General features: G+C 44.6%; 1 non-coding gene across 1 annotated transcript; it reads left to right on the forward strand.

Moving 5' to 3' along the window:
* The first annotated feature begins 6,601 nt into the window (after window positions 1-6,601).
* On the forward strand, window positions 6,602-6,673 carry trnat-cgu (transfer RNA threonine (anticodon CGU)). Its single transcript has one exon. It is a non-coding gene; the product is annotated as a tRNA-Thr (tRNA).
* The last annotated feature ends 9,112 nt before the right edge of the window (window positions 6,674-15,785 follow it).

Consider the following 15,785-nt stretch of genomic DNA (forward strand, 5'->3'; position numbering starts at 1 on the left):
AAAGAGCAATCACTCCTAGACTTCCACCATTTACTGTTGTAATCCCTTTTAGATTCACACCAGCTTCACTTATGGTGCTCAGTATGGGGCCATGTGGGTGGTTCCCATGTAAATGAGGCGGGAGCAATGTTACAATTGTACAGGTTCTCCCATGAAACCACAGTTCCTGAGTGCTCTAACGACTGCTCTCTGTATAAAGTTTAAGCAACTACACGTATGAGCTTCAGCATCTCACAGAGTGATAAGGCATGGTGGCCAAGTGGTAAGGTGTTGGTTCAACCCCCATCCATGTCTCAAAAGTATTATCTTCAATGGAAAAGGACCACTCTTACTGTGTTGTTAGTGTCATGACCATTCCTTGAGCCATTATTCAAATCTAAGTGTCCTTTCTTGATCACCCACAGATCACAAGATCTACAGCTGATCACACCTGAAGCTACTCAGTTAAGTTGCAGGCGTGGTGCCCAAGAGGTAACGCTCTGGTCTTGCAAACCAAAGCTCATGTCTTCGCTCCCCCCAGTTTTAAAGATGTTATAGTTCTCAACATACAGTTTGTTCATTAAGCTAACACTGTTATACAAAGTCCTGGCATTAACGATGATGGACACAATCCTGTCCGACTATTCTGCAGTTTGAGTGCCATATCATCATGTTAATGTTCGTCACTGTACAATTGTCCTAAACACACAAGGCTAGTGCACAAGCATAGTGCAACAAACTGTGAACTCAGCATTTTCAGCATTCACAACTGTCCACCAGATGGCACCATCACCTAATCACTGAACTGGTGTGATGATCAGAATAATGATGATTCAGATTCAAATGACATCTGGACCTGAAGAGATGATGAAAAAGGGAAGATGACAATGGTAGTTTCTTGATGGTCCTGCTTCTCTAAAATGGTTGTTTTGTTTTTTTGTCTGCTGACAGTGCTGATACCCTTTTCATGCAGTATCCAGAGAAAGCACAGATAAGCCAGGCATGGTTTACTCCACCTCTGCTATAAGAGCCTGCGTCAACACTGCCAACATCTTTGTTTCTGAAGATAACCAGCAGTATCTCTGTATGCATCTCTGTCAGGTGGTCATCAAACTATTTGTCTGTCCTTGACACTGAAATGTGTTTGAATGTTAGGCTGTGAGGCAACATAACCTCCTCCATACCTCCATAACTTGTATATCGACTGTATTCTTGTGTATCTCTGCGTGCCTTTAAGCTTTTTTATTTCTTAACAGTAAATGAAGTATTTCGTATAAATAAAATAAGCTGGTTAAATTTGAGGGTGAAATCTGGCAACCTCCATATGGAATAGTGTGTTAATATACATTGTGGCTGTAAACAACTCCAAAACAACACGCAGACAGCATCAGAAACTTAAGAATGCCGTACCAATCCATTTGGGAGCGACAGCATGTCCCACTTCTATGTCTGAATTTGGCACACGTATGTCCAGGTTTTGTTGCAATAAAATGTCACATGAGTTACCACTAGATGGCGTCATGACACCACTGAATGTATGTTGACAGTCAAAGAGTGGAGAGACTCCTATTAATGTGTGCCAGCTTCATATCCAGGATCTGACATGCAACAATTAGTTCTGCAACACAAAATAAAAGTTATATAGGAGTATCTATATCGCATATTATCTTATTTAATACCGTCCAGCTTTATTACATATTCTGTCTCATATTGTGTCTTTCAGTAAGCTCATCCTTATATTTAATTTTGGCACACTTGGAGTAAATTCTGTAAACACGGTATCTGATTCCTGTAGTGAATAACACAGTTCAGCTTTGTTGCATGTCAGATGTAAATGATTCAGACATATTTGTTTTTTTCTTGCAAAGCTTTTGGGATCGAAACTAGATTTCAAAAACATGAAATGAGATTGAATTTATCAAAGAAAAATAATGAACAATGTTCTGAATATGGTTAAGAAGCACTTCAGTTTCTCTGAAAAAGAAAAAAAAAACATGTTCAATTGAAAAACAACCTTCACAACAACCTTCACCTGAGGTAAACTCCATCCACTGACGAAGCTTGTGTAATTTGACCAAAAGCAACGGAACAGCAGTTAAATGGAGTTGTGTGAGCTTGTTCTGGCAACTATTGTTTTCAAGGTAAAGAACGATCTTTTAATGGCAACTTTAAAGTCCCAGAAGCGCTCAGAAGAAATGGAAAATTTATCATACAATTCTATAAAAAACTTAGCTTAACTTAGCTGAGGAAGACTGTTAGCTTCCACAAAAAGCTCCAGAACACTTGCTAGCGGACCTTCTGCAAGGTGAGATTGTCTTGTCAACCAATAATAATTCGTATTTTAGTGAAACAAAACGTCACCACGTCCCACAATCTGAGCTGGTCAGAGCCGGCCCTGACCAATCTGGTGCCGTAGGCAAGAGTTTAGCAGTCGTTCTTGCCCCACTGAAGATCTCAGGTAGGTTTTAATGTATTTGAGCCCAGCAGTACTGACATGGAGAGGACAGTAGAAGCTGATGCTGCATCGCTGGGCTCGTCTGAGGTGAGGGGGGACAGGAGCACCTGCTGCTGCATCGCTGGAAGGTGCTGTGGTGGAGGTGTCAGCAGGTGGCCGAGGGATCTGCAGGCGTGGGAACAAAACGGGATGGGAACGGGCGATTGACTAAATTAGCCGGGCTTAACGTTGTCAAACTTGACTGAGATGTCAATAGAAAGGTCTGCCTGGTTTCTTGAGGCGGACAGTGGATGGTTCGTGCATCACAGGTAACTCCAGTGTGTTTCCAGGCATTTGCCTATACTGCCCTTGCCACAGGCCAGCCCTGGAGCTGGTTTAATATACATTGATGTGTTGATAGTAGTTCAGTTGCCTTAAAAAAAAAAGTGAATGCATCAGGTCAAGTATCAGCATGTGGAACTTGGGAGTGGCTGTTCTGTTCTGCAGAGCTGATAAAGCACTGCTGAAACTTTTTTTACCGAGACATGGACGGCAGATCAAATATTTATTCAGGCATAAACTGTTCTTTGGTCACCACTGCTTTATACATTATGCATAACAGCCTTGGCTACTGATCCTTAGATAGTGTGTGCATTTGTGTGCGTCTGTGTGTGTGTGTGTGTGTGTGTGTGTGTGTGTGTGTGTGTGTGTGTGTGTGTGTGTGTGTGTGATTGCTTGGTGCTCTGATGTGTGACTGTAGATATAAGGACTAGTCTAGACAACAGATCAGCTTTATGCTCACTTTGGGCAGCTTTATATCCACAACCGACTTACACACATACACAAACACCTCTGCCTGCTTTACGGCTTTGTTGGATGTCGCGGGACCATTTTCTTTTATCTGATGTACTGAAGCTTCAAGGACCTTCGGAAAAATGAGTTTCTTTACAAGAAGTCTCAGGCGGAGAGGAGATGATAGGAGGAGAAAAGAGAGGAGTGTACTGGAGAAGAGCGAAAATGAAGAGGAGAGGGAGGAAGAGGAGTGGAAATAACTGTCAGGACAAAAAGAAGTTGGGGATGAAGGCTGGAGGAGAGGGTGAATGGGGCGAGAGGGATTTAGGCAGCCGGCCAGCACGACGGTGTGGGACACACATGAGTTTGATGTGTCATATTTGTCCACTGGCTCCACACAAGCCTGATGTGTCTGCCCGTTTGGAGGTTAATGGGGCCGAGCCGAGTTACAAGAGGGGCCAGTGTGAGCAATGATCCTTAGGTTTCACATGCACCCTTGTGTGTGTTCACTTACAGCATGCAGGGTAATTGATTGGTGGAAGGCAGACTGCATGTGGGTCAAAACTATGTTCAAGGTGTTATCTGTCGGACACTACCGGGTTTATACATGGTCTACCATACAATAACAAGCATATTTATATACTGTTTGAAGCAATTGACACATATGAATCACCTTTTTATTGGAGGTATGTGAGTGAATTGTAACGTCACGTGGGAAATGACACCTTCCCTGTATCTGTCAGTTGCCTGAATGAGCCTGTGGACAATTAGTTTAAGCTGTTTCATGATGCTGGACTCTGGATTTGTCCTCATCAAGGACTAGGATCAGATTTTCTGTGACAGTCTAAAGGATGTGACTTCTCACGTGTCTCATCTCAGTGCCTCTTTCTTTGAGAGCAATGGTAACTAACATTAACGTTTCTCCATACAATAACAGTGGGTTTTCTTTTCTTGCTTGTCATCAGCAACAAAATTAACACAAATGCTTCCTCTGACATTGTCGAGTCAGGCCAACTCTGCTTTTGAGGAAAAGGCGCAACTCATCTTCAAACAGGCCTAAAGACTCCATTGAGGTCTGTTCTACTACAGATTCAGATGACTAATAACACTCACATCCCAGGACCCACTGTTCCCGGGGGGCGCTCTGGATCCAATGTCAGGCTGTACTGCCCCGGTGAACTCCTTACAGGTTGGTTCGGGGTCGTGGAGTTTCTTTGGAAACTCTAAATTGCCATCCCCACTGCAATTACATCAGTCACTTTGTGATGATTAACCATAATTTTGTGTACTTTGTACTCTTAGTCCGACCTTAAGTTGAACATTATGATGCTCTTTACAGGACAAAAAATACTTGAATCAAACCGAAGTGAACCTCAGACATTGCAAAAGACTTAATGCCCACTGCGTAATGAGTTAAATTTTCAATTTGGGGCTGAGTGCTCTGCCTCCCCTCCCTCTGATATTGTCGCTAGTACACATACTTTACACAAATGTAATTCTCTGGTATTTGATGAATGATGCTCCATGTTTTTAATTAAATAGCGCATCAAATAAGGACTGCAACCAGATTCATATTTGTTCCCCGGGACCCATTAATTACACAGGGCTTTTTCTCTCATCAATTCATGAAATAACTCAATTTCCTCTGCATTACTGGAGCACAAGGACACCCGGGATCCAATCAGAATATTTGGAGTTTATTAAATGATTGAGTGTGGTGTGGTTGTGATGGTATTATAAGCGGGGCAATCTTCATCAGACATGCTTTATGAATTACTATGGAGCTTTACTCAGGCCGAACATTACCTCTTGAATACACAACACACAGAACACACACACACACACACACATGCATACGGTATCTCCCATCAGCCATCACCTTACACACTACCACACACAAAGAGAGTAATTCCTATCATGATCATGATGATCGTCATCTTCCCGGCAGTATCTCGACAGCAGCAACATTCATCTTCACACCTCATTAACCGAGAGACAAGGATGTCAGGATCATCTGAATGCACAACAGCAGACAACACACACACACACACACACACACAGAGTAATGTACAGAATCGTACAAAATAGACGCAAGCGTAACGTACACAAGCACCTGTTCATGCAAATCACATATGCACAAACACACTCTCCTATGCACGAGCAAGACAATCACGCAGACGTACACACTCCACCTCCCGAGCAGACACCTGCAGCGTACAGAGCAGCGCTGATCCACCACGTGCACCCACCCCGTCATTATCCATGTAATATATAATCACTGCAAGTTAGCCTGTGTCATACACCATCCACATCATTATACATCATGATGCCTTGAAATGATAGTAATGATCTGTTGCTCCTCCGTTCACACGCTGAATCACAGAGAAATTGTTTAAGCTTTAACACAAAGAGGGAGAAGTTATTAAACTGTTTCTGCATATCTGATGTTAAGGATATTATTGTGCGCCTTTAATGAATAGGCTCTTACTTGTTAGGCAGGCAAAGTGAAATAATTAACTCGGCATTTGTCTTAAATGCAACACATTTCTATTTTCGCACTGGAACAATCCTTGGGCGTTTGTTATCACTGTCTGCAGGGCAAATGTACAGGTGAAACGCTTCAGCCTTGTTCGAGCACAGTGGGATTTGTTCAAGGTCATTCTGGGAGATGTCAGAAATCACAAACTGCAAAGAGAGCGCTGTAGGAGAGGCTGCCTGAGCTCTTTTCATGTCCACAGAAATGGGAATGTTTCAGATGTGCAGATTCATTAACTGGCAAAGAACAAACTCATCATCGTACTTATGCCAACGACTCCCAGAACAACATATATAACCGTTCTAATGCAACATGATCATTGCAGCGTACCAGCAACAGGGGTACCCTAACCCTACTAATGTTCCTGATTGCTCCATAACAACTGTTTTCTGTACGACGTTTGAGCACATGCCCCCAAGGATGCCAGTGAAAACACTCAAAGAAAAATGTACTAATGTAAATCTACAAAATGTAGAGTGCCTTTTTTCTTCAAATGAAGAAAGAGCTTATAATAAATAAATAAATCTCAGCTCAATACCTGCAGTTTTCTCATTTCTCGAAAATAATAATTCCCACTCTGCCACTCTGCTGTGTTTTCTTGCTAAAGAATTAAGTAAAAAATGATTTAACTCACATCTCAGCTCTTTTTAAAGAAATGGGGATGTATGAGATGTGCAGATTCATGAACTGGTTAAGAACCAACACGTTGTCATACCTAAATCACTGAACAGGTTGATTCCCAGTGAATCCCAATACAACATATGTAACTGTTCCCAAGACAACCTGACCGTTGCTGTACACCAGTGACAAGAGTACGTGACATTCGCTGTAAACACTCAGCTGATGTCATTGTCAGAACAGGCGTGGTGGCCAAGTGGTAAGGCGTTGGTCTCGTAAACCAAAGATCATGGGTTCGACCCCCATCCATGCCTTGACATAGAGGCTCCTGAGGGCTTCAAGCAACCTGTCATCCTGACAGGAATGTTATCAAAATGGTTTCTTTGGTTTGACTTAACTTCAGTTACATAACAAACTCAATGTAACTTGACAAGCGCTTGACAACAGACATGAACGGCAGTGTCCTGTGCTTGTTTCATCCATCCCTGACCTCCACGCTATGTGGCCTTTCTCAGTCTTGATATTACTATGCCTGACTTCCTCCTTTGCTCCTTTGCTGCTGCAGAGGACACCTAACGAAAACCAAGTTTACTTTACTTAGAAACAACAAATTGTAAACAAAAGTGGCAGATGAAATGTAATCAAGAGGCCAGGATCTAGCAGGTTTTCCATCTGGTGTTTTTTTCTGGCCATATTTTGTGGCTAAATATGAGCTTTTGGAAAACACAGATGAACAGAGGAGGTTTATTTATGCTGAAGGACACTGAAGCAAATCCTGTTTCTTTTTTTTTTTTTTACTGCCATCTCTTGGGTATCGTAAGTGTTTGATATTCACGTTACATATGGGATGGCGTATCAGTTTACGAGTGACTATTAGCCCTTCTTTTTATGACAGAGGTCTGGCAAATTCATCTCCAAACCTTTAATACTTTAAAGCCTCAGTATTTCAGCATGATTTTTGCTGCTCCCCCGTGCTGCTTTCCAAAATAAGAAGGTAACTTTTTTTATTTCTGAACTTTAAATGCCATCAGGCTCAGGTGAGAAGCTTCCAAAAAGCACAGATTCATTTGACAGTTTACAGAGGGAGTGTCTCAACAGACCATATTAATTGTATCAAACCCTGAAGAAGGGACAAACAGCTGCAGTAATTTCTTCCAAGTCAACTTCCCCTTGTGACCTGATTTATGTAACCACATTCATTATTTAGGTAGGTGGTCCAATAATGCTTAATTAAAAACTGAACAAGATGATCGAGGCAAAAAGGGACTCAGCGCTGGATATTAATAAACTTCCATAATCACACACTGTGTGACCTGGAGACTCTTTCAGCATCATGTCAACAGTAGTTAGGAGATCGATTGTGAGGACGTGTGGTGGTAGGCTTAGGGACCCAGAAGCGGACACCAGATTTGGTCAGGGTTTTTTGATCAGCTGGGGGGGAGGCGCAGGAAGCACACGGTGGCACTGGTCCACTGGTGAGTTGACGAGACATTATAGGTGATAACAGCTCGATGCCAAAGTGTTGTTATGTCATCAGTTCTTCTTTGCTCTTAAAAATGCCAAGCCTTAGTAACAAGTTCTGACATTTCATTTTGACTTGCCGTACAAATGCTACAGCAGCTTCTCACACATTCAAAGAAAAAGTTCAAAGTTCAAAGTCGACTTTATTGTCAAAACTGCAATATGTACAAGACATACAGAGAATTGAAATTGTGTTTCCCTCTGTCCAGACAATATAAGTGAATATTTACAGAAAAAGCAGAAAATAGAAATATAAGAATATAAAATAAAATAGAAATATAGATCTAAAAATAAAAATGAAAATAAAATATGTACAGCTAAGAGACATTCGGGAATATAAAGTCCGGAGATATAAATAGTGTGGAATAGGTATGTCAGTATTGGGGTTGGATATAAATATAGATATAAATATGGCAGTTTGATATAAATATGACAGTATAAAATGGTATAAACTGGACTATGACAATGAAGTTGTAAACATTCTTACACAGTGCAAGTAGATTTTAAAGTGTTTTTGAGTTGTAAAAGTGACTGGTGCCATTTGGGGGGGGGGGGGGGGGGGGGGGGTCAACAATGTCCAGAGTTAGTGGGGGCAGCGGGCGGAGAAGGAAGGGGGGGCAGCGCTGGGAGGGAGTTCAGCATCCTGATGGCCTGGTGAATGAAACTGTCTCTCAGTCTGCTGGTTCTCGCTCGGAGGCTCCTCATCCTCCTCCCGGAAGGCAGGAGACTGAAGAGTTGGTGGTTGGGGTGGGTGGGGTCGCCCGCAATGCTGAGTGCTTTGCGGGCCAGACGTGTGTTGTAAATGTCCTGGAGGGAGGGGAGGGAGGCACCGATGATCCTCTCAGCTGCTTTCACTATGCGCTGCAGGGTCTTCTTGCAGGATGCAGTGCAGCTGCCGTACCACACAGTGATGCAGCTGGTCAGGATGCTCTCGGTGGTTCCACGGTAGAAGGTTGTCATGATGTGGACTGGTGCTCTGGCTCTTCTCAGTCTGCGGAGGAAGTAGAGGCGCTGCTGAGCTTTCCTGGCCAGTGATGCGGTGTTCCTGCTCCAGGAGAGGTCCTCAGAGAGGTGCACACCCAGGAACCTGGTGCTGCTCACTCTCTCCACAGCAGCTCCATTGATAGTCAGTGGAGGGTGCTGGGTGGAGGCTCTCCGGAAGTCGACAACAATCTCCTTCGTCTTCTCCACGTTCAGAGAGAGATTGTTGTCTCTGCACCACTTGGCCAGTTGGCTCACCTCATCCCTGTAGTTTGACTCCTCGTTGTTGTTGATGAGCCCCACCACAGTCGTATCATCCGCAAACTTGACGAAGAGGTTGGTGTTGTGTGTTGGTGTGCAGTCATGGGTCAGCAGGGTGAACAGTAAGGGGCTGAGCACGCATCCTTGGGGAGCCCCTGTGTTCAGCACGATGGTGCTGGATGCGCTGCTGCCAACCCGGACTGCCTGTGGTCTTCCTGTCAGGAAGTCCAGCAACCAGTTACGGAGTGAGGTGTTTAGTCCTAAACAGTCCAGTTTCTGTATCAGCTGCTGGGGGATGATTGTATTAAAAGCTGAACTGAAATCCAGGAACAACATCCTCACATACGAGTCCTTAGAGTCCAGGTGGGTGAGAGCTGAGTGGAGGGCGGTGGAGATTGCATCATCAGTGGACCGGTTGGCCCGATATGCAAACTGGTACGGGTCCAGGGAGGGAGGTAGGATGGATTTGATGTGCTGCATGACCAACCGCTCGAAGCACTTCATGATGATGGGGGTCAGTGCCACGGGGCGGTAGTCGTTGAAGCACGATGGGGAGGTCTTCTTTGGAACCGGGATGATGGTGGTATTTTTGAAGCAGGTGGGGACAACAGCTTGGCTCAGGGAGGTGTTGAAGATGTCTGTGAGGACATCTGTGAGCTCCTCTGCACAGTCCTTCAGCACACGACCAGGAATGTTGTCAGGTCCTGCAGCTTTTCGAGCGTTGATCCTGGAGAGGGATCTCCTCACGCTGGCTGGAGACAGGGACAGCACCTGGTCATCTGGAGGTGGTGTTGTCTTCTGTGCAGGTGTGGTGTTGTCGGCTTCAAACCGTCCAAAGAAGTGGTTCAGATCGTTCAGCAGAGTGATGTTGTTGTCACAGGTCTGTGGTCGAGGTTTGTAGTCCGTGATGGTCTGTAACCCCTGCCACAGGCTCCTTGTGTCTCTGCTGTCGGTGAAGTGGTGGGTTATCCTGTTGCTGTACTGCCTCTTTGCAAGTCTGATGCCACGGGACAGGTTGGCTCTTGCTGATCTCAGACCAGCCTCATCACCTGCTCTGAAAGCGGCGTTCCGGGCTTTCAGTAACCGATGGACTTCCCCCGTCAGCCATGGTTTCTGATTGGCCCGTACTGTGATGGTCTTGGTGTCCGTGACATCATCAATGCATTTGCTGATGTAGGCAGTAACAGTGTCTGAGTACTCCTGTATGTTGATGTGGTGGTTGTAGGTGGCTGCCTGCTTGAACATGTCCCAGTCTGTGGTGTCAAAGCAGTCCTGGAGTGCTGAGGAGGCACCCTCTGGCCACACCCGTACCTGCTTCTGAACCGGTCTGGTGACTTTGACCTTAGGCCTGTATGCTGGCATTAGCATAACAGTGATGTGGTCCGAAGCGCCGAGATGGGGGAGGGGTGAGGCCTTGTATGCTCCTCTCAATGTTGTGTAAACCTGGTCCAGTGTGTTGTTTCCCCTTGTAGCAAAGTCAATGTGTTGGTACACATTAGGAAACACTGTTTTGAGATTTGCATGATTGAAATCTCCAGCCACGATTAGAAGTCCCTCTGGATGGGCAGTCTGCTGTTCACTGATGGAGCTGTACAGTTCACTCAGTGCCTTGTCTCTATCATTGTTGTTACAGCTGGGAGGGATGTAGACTGCGACCAGCAAGATGGCAGAAAACTCCCTTGGTAGATAGAAAGGCCGGCACTTGATGATCATAAACTCCACAAGGGGTGAACAGTGTCTGCAAACCACCACAGCATCCTGACACCAAGCATCCCTGATGTACACACAGACCCCGCCACCGCGGGTCTTACCTCCTTCAATGAGGGCTCTGTCTGCTCGGTGGCACGTTAGCCGGTCGAGCTGAATGGCGGAGTCCGGTGTGTTGTTGTTCAGCCATGTTTCCGTGAAAACAAAAACACAGCACTCTCTCACAGTCCGCTGGGTCGATCTCATGAGCTGTATGTAGTCCAGTTTATTGTCCAAGGAGCGTACATTGGCTAGTACGATTGATGGTAAAGCCGGCTTGTTCGGGTTAGCCGCTAGCCTGTCCCGGATACCTCCGCGCTTTCCTCGCTTCTGCCTCCTCTCGCACCGCCTGCGGCGCTTCCTCTGCGGGTGAGCTGCAGTAGTGGGGGTCGGCGTCGGAGCGGGCCGCTGGAGAAGGCCGAGGTTGTGAAGCTCCTCAGCGTGAGTCGGGTTTATCTTCCAGGAAAAAGTATTTCCGATGTCAAAAAGAGTCCTGCGGCTGTATGTGCGCCTAAGGACGGACAAACGTGACGAAAACGTAAAATTCCTCGAGCACACCGAGGAGGACAAACACGAAAAACACGTAAAACACACCATTTCGGGACAGAGAGGGGCCGCTGCGTCCGTACGCGCCGCCGACTTGGCTACATTGGTTGTATTTTAAGATGAACCATTCATCGCTGCTTCTCCGATGCACAAGTTAGCAAGCCAGCTAACGACTTACCAACCAAAATGCAAAGAAAAACCCTTTGAGTATCTGTCATTGATTTATAAACTATTTAGATATCGATCACAAGATAGCGCTTATTTAGTCTAATAAGGATTGCTCGCCTGGCACGTATTCGGATAAAGGTTTTCTAACCTCTGGGTTTACTTCCTGGTTTTGCAGTTTTGTGGTTTTTCCCCCCTGACCCTGCCCGCAAGCTCCAGCTTGGCCTATAGACTTGACTTCACGGTGACGTCACAACAATTAAAATGAATTTTCTCGACTTGATGAAAGGTTTTACATGTATAAAACCTCCATGGATCAACATTCATAATAGAAAGAGTCATAATTAGCCTGGTTTGTAGTCTTGAGTGGCCACTGGGCAAATTTCGGAAGCATGGCTGAGTGGCACAGGTTTAAATAATAGATTTATGGTATCTGTAATAACAGTTGACTGCAAAATAAGGTGCAAGAATGCTGATAGTGAATCACAATTCAAATCTGAATGTGGGCCTTCTTCCTGAAACTGGCACATCTGAGTTTCTGAGAGTGGACACATCCATTAAAAACAAATTCACTAGAAAGAACATTTGACACGTCAGCATGATGAAAACGATAGAAATCACTGTGGGCAAAAATGTATTAGATGTGTTCTTTGCAGAATTTTTAGTTTGGCTCACGTCCCGTTCACTTTTACGGAGGTGGCAAAGTTTATGGCCTATACCTCAACCACGTATGTTTTCTATCTACGCTCCCACATAACTCTCAGTTTTGGACATTATTTCAATAAGCTCTGACCAATGGGGAGGAGAACACTGTGTGGAAGGTTAACGGCTTCAGCTTTGCAGCAAAATGTCCTTAACCTGGAGGATTTCCCTTCGGGTTTCTGTTCTTGTGAGTATAGGTGGTCCTCATGAGTATAGAAGTACAGGAACACAACATGCATACACACCCACACTGTCTGTGCTATCACACACACACACACACACACACTAGGGATCCCGCTCAGCCAGGCTCTAAGTCTGGATGAGACGAGATACTTTGGGAGGTAATTGCAGCTCGTCTCGCCTTTGAAGTGAGGTGAAGCATAGGTCGGCCGAAGTTGGAAACATGGAGGAGGCTGGGGTTGGTGGGGTGAAGTAAGTTTGTGTGTGTGTGTGTGTGTGTGTGTGTCAGTGTGTGTGTTGTGGGGTAGACGGAGAGAGAAAAAGGCAAACTGTAAGTCAGTTTAATCTATGAACCAGACTGACACCTGGAGGTAAAATACATCAACTGGAGAAACCGGAGGCCTTTAGAGAGAGATGGAGGGAGGGGGGAGAGGCACTGAAAAAAATGGAGGAGAGAGTGAGGAGAGAGGGATGGAGGGGGTGAGGACAGGAAAGTGATAAGAAAGGGATGGAGAGAAAGTGGAATTGGCAAAGGAATTGGAAAGTTAAGACAGAACAGGGAGTGATAAAGACAAATTGAAATGTGTTTTTCATGTCGGAGTTTGCCGCTCTTTCCCTCATCAGTGCGCTAAAAGATCAAAAGAAACACTCAAATGAAAAACATTTCATTAATTTTTTAAAAGTTAAACATGGGCTGTAAACGAGGATCAAGATTCTAATGAAATAAATTGATTTTTGGTCTCATTTTACACTCAGAAATGTGAGTGTGACCTGCACCCAAACATCACTTAATGTGGTGAGCATCGAGCTTACCATGCTGCGCTCGTAGCTGTTTGTCTCCCTTCCTTAATGATTTCATAAACGTAGGTAGATCATAAAAAAATACGGAATTACATATATATATACCATCGATACAGTATATCTAAGACTTGTTAAACTAAATTAAATCCCTTTATTTGTGTTAATTCAAGTCAAGACCATTTTAAAGAGTCTCATTTCCACCGCTAATTAAGCGGTAAAATAAAAGCGGCTAATAAAAGTTGAGCTCACAAACTGCCTGAAAGAGCTTGAGTCACAGGTTCAAAAACAGCAGCTTCACTTTCTGGTTTCTTTTTCAACATCACATTTTTTTCATCTGTACTGAAGGTTACTGCGTGCGCTGACCAACAGTCTATACATCCGTCTTTATCTTATAATCACACACGGAGTTTAAATAGTTCATCTGTAGGCTCCAGTGGTGGTGGGTAGCATTCATCACCTCCTCTGCTCCTTCCTAAGAGGTTCATTAACCTGCGGCTCATGACAGCTTTCCTCTGTTCCAGGCAAAAAAAATATCCAAATGTGGGTCAAAGACAGGCCTGTATCTGTGTTTATCAGCCTGGTATGCTTTGTGTCACGACTTGTTTTTACTTCTTTTCTCTGGATGAGAGGAATGAACTGGCCAGACTGCTCTGATGTCAAGATTCATGAATGACGCAGTTTTGCTGTGAAGCTCCAGAAATGTTTTGTGGAGTACGATTCAATTTTAATTTAGTTTGAACTTATCTATTGATTTCTAACACACAATGATCTGCAGTTGTTCGTACTTCTCCATTTAGTGCTTTACTTTCATGCGTCTTACAAAACAAGTGTTACCGTTGGTGAGTACACTGAATAGCTTTGTTAGCACAGGCATGCTTTAGTCGCTGTACTGAAAGGTAGCTATTCAGTACATCCTCTTGTAAAAGTTGTCCTTTATGCTCAAAATGGTAAATACAGTGAAAGTCTCCAACTGTTGGACCTGAATAACCACACAAAGGCACATACGCAGAACGCCGAACTGTTCGCTGTGTCTTTCATTGTGCCGAAACACAGACCCTACGCCAGTCCAGAGAAAAGCAGCCGACAGTGTTTTCCCGAAAGTGTTTGACCCCCCAGAGCGGGAGCAGAATGGACTTCACTATCTTCAAACCAACAGAGACAAAGAAAAAAAATGTTTTTGAGAGTGTTTTCATGACTGATAAACAGTCACGCCAAAAAGGGTTATTGAATAGTCTTGTAGCCCACAAGGACAACGAGAGACAAACAAACAGACGGACCCGAAGGTAAAAGAAAGAGACACAGGCAGACACAAGGACGACATGAAGGAGACGTGCTGAGACAGACAGAGAGGAGGGGGGAGAGAACGAGATAAGATGTTACAGGTGCCATGAAATGGCTTCAATGGTTTTGATGTGTTTCTGCGCTGATAACGCCACAAAGGGACTTGATTTGAAAGTTCAAAAGTCAAACTGTGAAATGGACATTCATCCTTCACATATTCACTCATCGTCCGTCAGAGGCAGGGGATAAGAGTTGTATCAGATTTGGGTAAAGGACAGAGCGGCTCATGATGTTTGGTGATGTTTGTTGCAAGCTCACACCCAACAGGACATTTCACAGCTCTGTCTTTGAGACTAATCACATTTTCTATAAACAGCACTTGAAAGCTGTTTCTATGTATTCGGTGTGAAAAACATAACATTGTATCCGATGTCGAATGCTGTTATATCTGCGTTTTGCATCATTTTGTCTACTCCTGAACCACACAGGGGGTCTTGTCTTGGCTCTAATCCAAAATCTAGTCTCACCTATGACATTTTCCTTTTCCCTATATCCCTGGTGCCCCCTTTCTCTGTGTGTGTGTGATGGCATGGGCTTGGTCCTCCTTCTAGGCTCCTGGCTCTGATTATTGAATGCACCTGTCTGCGGTCAGCTCCCGCTCTGCACACCGGCCTCTCATCAGTTCATCAGCCTACAGCATATATTGAACATGTGCTGCAGCCGTTGCCTCTGGACCTCATCATCATTCCTCTCTGACACTTTTTCCCTTGTTGCAATCAAACCAACTCCTTTATCACCAAACTCACCTGCTGTCTGTGTGTCCTGTATTTGGCTCCCCCCTGTGGTAACATAACTTTCATTTCCAGTAACATTCTGATCGGTCAAATAGATGATGGTGCTGTAACATTTCACAGCATTCATCCCCATCGTTTCCTGTTAAACTTGCATCAGCTCAGGTGAGAGTGTCTTCAGTGTGTTTTGTCAGACTCTCCTGTAATTGTCACATCTTTGGCTGTACCTTGACTTTATCGCTTGTCAGGTGATGGGAGTCAAGAGTATGACCCCTGTATGACCCCCCAGCCTGGCCCACATCTCAGACTTTTCTCACACTTTATACTCCTGTCCGGTCCTGTCATTTCGCTCTCATTTTAGTTGTGTTTTATGTGTCTGCAGGTTTTTTTTTGTTTCGTCTTTTCGCTCCGTTTCCCTCCTGTGCTCTTGTGTTCCTGTGCTCCTCCGCGG

This window comes from Pagrus major, chromosome 6 (assembly GCF_040436345.1).
Source record: "Pagrus major chromosome 6, Pma_NU_1.0".
Classification (NCBI taxonomy): Eukaryota; Metazoa; Chordata; class Actinopteri; order Spariformes; family Sparidae; genus Pagrus; species Pagrus major.